The following is a 4,612-nucleotide window of genomic DNA, read 5'->3' on the forward strand; positions in this document are numbered from 1 at the left end:
AGGGCAGGTGTCCACTTAGTTGGGATTTTGGCCAGCCCCTCAAACCTCTCCAGTGGTTCCCTACTTCATGCCGGATGCCCCCATATTTGTGATGGTCATGAACCACAAGAAGTATGACAACTCCCTCAAGATTGTCAGAAATGCCTCATGCAACACCAACAGCTTGCCTGGCCCAGGTCATCCATGACCACTTGGCATCATGGAGGAACTCATGACCACAGTCCACACCATTACTGCCACCAAGAAGACTATGGATGACCTGCTCCTGTGGGAATCTCTGGCACATCTATGGGGGCTTCCCAGAACATCATCCTCACATCTACTGGCACTACCTAGAGTGTGGCTTCAGGAACTCCCTTTTGAAAGGCTGGGGGAACTCCAGCCCTACACTTTAAGGCCCTACAAGTGACTGGGGGAACCCCTGCCTGCCATTTGTGGTGCTCCACTATGCTGTGCGAACATCTACCCAACCTCCACAATGGTCACTATAACTAAGGAAATTCTGCCTGTCATCCAAAGTGCTCTACACCAAGGGGTGGGGTACACCCAACCGGCCTCCACAGCACTCCAGTTGCAGAGGGAAACACCACATGATACCAAGGTTCTCCAAGCCCCTTGACACACAACCATGGTTTCCTGGGAGGTCAACCAATGAAGCTCCATTCTTGCAGGAACCCCAACCACCCACCTGACCAGCGTCCCATGAGAGGACTATCAAACTCACATTCAAAATAATGGAAAACAGGTTGGTTAGGGAATGAATGAAACAACAGGAAGATACAGTGGTAGCCTGAACCCCTAGTGAAGCTATTGGAGGTAGTATGAAGAAGCTCTCATATAATTCCCCCAAGAGAAAGCCCAGTGCTCTTGAACTCTGGAAGATGGTGCCAAGCTCCTTTAAAACAACAGGTAAACAGCAACCAAACCCAACAGCCTCATCAAAAAAAGCAGGAGAAATAGAAGACAATGCTGGAAGAAGTCACAAGCCTAACAACATGCATAGAAAAAGCAGACATTGACCTGCCACAGAAAGAAATCTTCATAATGCTGCTTGGAGTCACACAGGTTATGAGGGAAGCAATACAGAAAAAGGATGAAATGATAGAGGAGACTAAGGCCATGCACCAAAGGGAAATACAAGATCTAAGGGGTGAAATAACAAAATCCAGTAGCAAATTAACAGAATTTGCCAACAGACTTCAGGAGGCAGAACATCACACAAGTCACCTAGAGGATAATCAGGCAGACTTCAACAAATGGGAAAGACAGTCAAATAATACAATCAGAAACGCTGAAGAAAACTTGAGAGCCATATCTGATGCTTTGAAGTAGAACCATATTAGAATACTTGGACTGCCAAACCAAGACACAACAAAGACGTCATCAGTGAAAATAGCTAAGGAATTCTTAGAAGAAAACTTCCCCAGCTTAATAAATGAAAATCAGGCAACCATTCAGGAGGCCAAAAGAACATCAACCAGACTGAATTCCATGAAGTCACCAAGATACACAATAGTTAAATTACCCAACTTTTAGGAAAAGGAGAAGATCATAAGAACAGCTAGGGAAAAGCAAATAGACACTTATAAAGGTATACAGATAGGAATATGTTCAGACCCATCAGGGGACACGACGAAGAAGAGGGAGTGGAACAACATATTCCAGAAATTGAAGGAAAATAATGCAAACCCAAGAATACTATATCCTACCAAATTATCTATTAAGATAAATGGAGCAGTAAGAATCTTCCCAGACGAGGAAAAACTCAAAGAATATGTAAAAAGAAACCCAGCCCTACACAAGATCCATGCTGACCCAGTATGGGCAGAAGATCAACACTCACTGAGAACAAATAAGAAACTGTCACATAGAAGAATTCGACCCAGAAGGCAACAAAGGGAAAATAGCCTCCAAGATAGCACTAGTTCAATGGTGGAAAGAGGGCAAGATTTAACCATGCACACACAACACAAACTGATAAGACAGATAGATACGAAAATAACCAACAAAAACATACAAGATAACATCACAGAGTCCCCAGATAGATGTAATAACACTGAATATCAATGGACTGAACTCACACATTAAAAGACAGAGGCTAACAGACTGGTTTACAAAAGATAACCCATTGATCTTCTGCCTACAGGAGACACATCTCAAGCTTACAGACAAAAACAGGCTAAGAGTTAAAGTCTGGAGGAAAATATATCAAGCAAGTGGCAATTAAAAAAAACAGGGGTAGCAATCTTAATCTCTGACAAAATTGATCTCAAGGTACAAACCATAGCAACAGACAAGGAGGGGCACTATATAATGTTTAAGGGAGCAGTAGACCAAGGACCAGTGAGCATAATAAATATGTATGCACCCAACTAGAGACCCATGAAAGTTGTAAATCAAACACTCCAAAAGTAGAAAAAAGAAATCAGAGGGTCAACAATTATAGTATGGGACTTTAGTAGACCACTCCCTGAAAAAGACAGAGCACAAGGAAAGAAATTTAACAAGGATGCTACAGATCTAAACAGCACAATTGGACAATTTGACCTGATAAATGTTTTCAGAGCTTTCTACCTAAATGCAAAAAAAGGCCCACATTCTTTTCAAGCCCACATGGCACATACTCAAAGACAGACCACATGCTGGGACACAATTCGAACCCAAGTAAATTCAAGCACATAGAGATTATACAGACTTCTCTCTCTGACCACTATGCCATAAGGCTGGAAATCAACACAAGGAAAATGATGAAAACAAGGGCAAACAATTGTAGGATACATAACTCCCTAAGCAAAAGGAGTGGGTATTGGCCCAGATCAGAGATGAAATCAGGAAGTTTCTAGAAACCAATGAATATGAAAATACTATGTACCAAAACATTTGGGTTGGCTTATACTCAAGTATATACAGTAATTACACAGTATAATGAAGGCCTGTATTCTAATAAATTCAACAACTTGAAAGACATGGACAAATACTTGGAAAAACAATTCCTCCCTAGACTATCCCAGATGGATGTCAAGAACCTCAACAGACCCATAGCCACAGAAGAAATAGACAAGATTATCAAGTGACTGCCAACAAAAATCCCCCAGGCCAGATGGTTTCACAGGAGAATTCTACCAACATTCAGGGAAGAACTGACATCAATCCTACACAAACACTTCCAGAACACAGAAATAGACAGAAAACTCCCAAATTCTCTCTATGAAGCTAATATAATTCTGATACCTAAAGTGGGCAAGGAGTCCACAAGAATTGAGAACTTCAGACCAATATCCCTAGTGAACATTGATCCCAAACTCATTAACAAAATACTGGCCAATAGAATACAAAAGCATATAAAACAAATAATTCACCATGATCAAGTGGGATTCATACCAGGGATGCAGGCATGGTTCCACATACAAAACCATTAGTATCATTTGCCACATTGACATGAAAAATTATAAGAACCACATGATAATATCTATAGATGCAGGAAAAACATTTGATGATATCCAACACCCATTCCTGTTTAAGACACTCAAGAAGATAGGAGTGTAAGGAAAATTCTTCACTATTACCTAAGCTATATATGATAAACCAACAGCCAACGTGGTAATCAATGGAAAATAGACAAAAACAATTCCACTGAAAAGGGAACCAGACAAGGATGTTCCTTTGCCCACTCCTATTTAAAATCATACTGGAGGTCCTTGCTAACAACATAAGACAAAGAAAAGACATCAAAGATATTCTTCTGGGGAAGGAAGAGGCGAAACTCTCATTATTCGCAGACGATATTATTTTATATATTAAAAATCCCGCAAACTCCCCAAATGGAGTGTTGGAAGAGATAGAAGAATACGGCAGAGTGGCAGGATCCAAGATCAACAAACAGAAGTCTATCAGATTGTTTTACACATCAGACAAGATCACAGAAGAGGCAATTAAGAAGTAGTACTCTTTACAATAGCCAAGTGCAAATTAAAATATCTAGGGATATACCTGACTAAAAAAACAAAAGATTTGTATGAGTTAAACTACAAAACACTATTATAAGAAACCAAGAGTGATGTCAACAAATAGAAGAATATCCCATGCTCATGGATTGGAAGACTCAATGTAGTAAAATGTTAGTTCTGCCCAAGGCACTATATAAGTTAAATGCTATCCTGATATGAATATAATCATCTTTCTTCAAAGAATTCAAAAAACTGATTACCAACATCACATGGAGAGGGAAGAAGTCCAGAATTAGCAGAGAACTCCTCAAGAAGAAGGACAAAGTGGGAGGATTTGCTCTACCTGACTTTAGTTCATATTATACAGCCACAATGGTCAAAACAGTGTATTGGTATAACCATAGATAGACCAATGGAAAAGAGCTGAAAACCCAGAAATAAAAACTTCAGCATACAGACAACTGATTTTTTTAAGGCCCCCCAAAATATCAAATGGGAAGCGGATGCCTTCTTCAATAAGTGCTGCTGGGAAAAAATGGATATCTACCTGTAGAAAAATGAAGCAAGACCCTTACTTCACTGCATGTACAATAATAAACTCAAGGTGGATCACAGACCCTAAGGTAAAACTCCAAACTATTAGGGCCATTAATGAGGAAATTGAG

The sequence above is a fragment of the Echinops telfairi genome, unplaced genomic scaffold (assembly GCF_000313985.2).
Source record: "Echinops telfairi isolate 266 unplaced genomic scaffold, ASM31398v2 ScPeMD7_7468;HRSCAF=8506_0, whole genome shotgun sequence".
In the NCBI taxonomy this organism is placed as follows: Eukaryota; Metazoa; Chordata; class Mammalia; order Afrosoricida; family Tenrecidae; genus Echinops; species Echinops telfairi.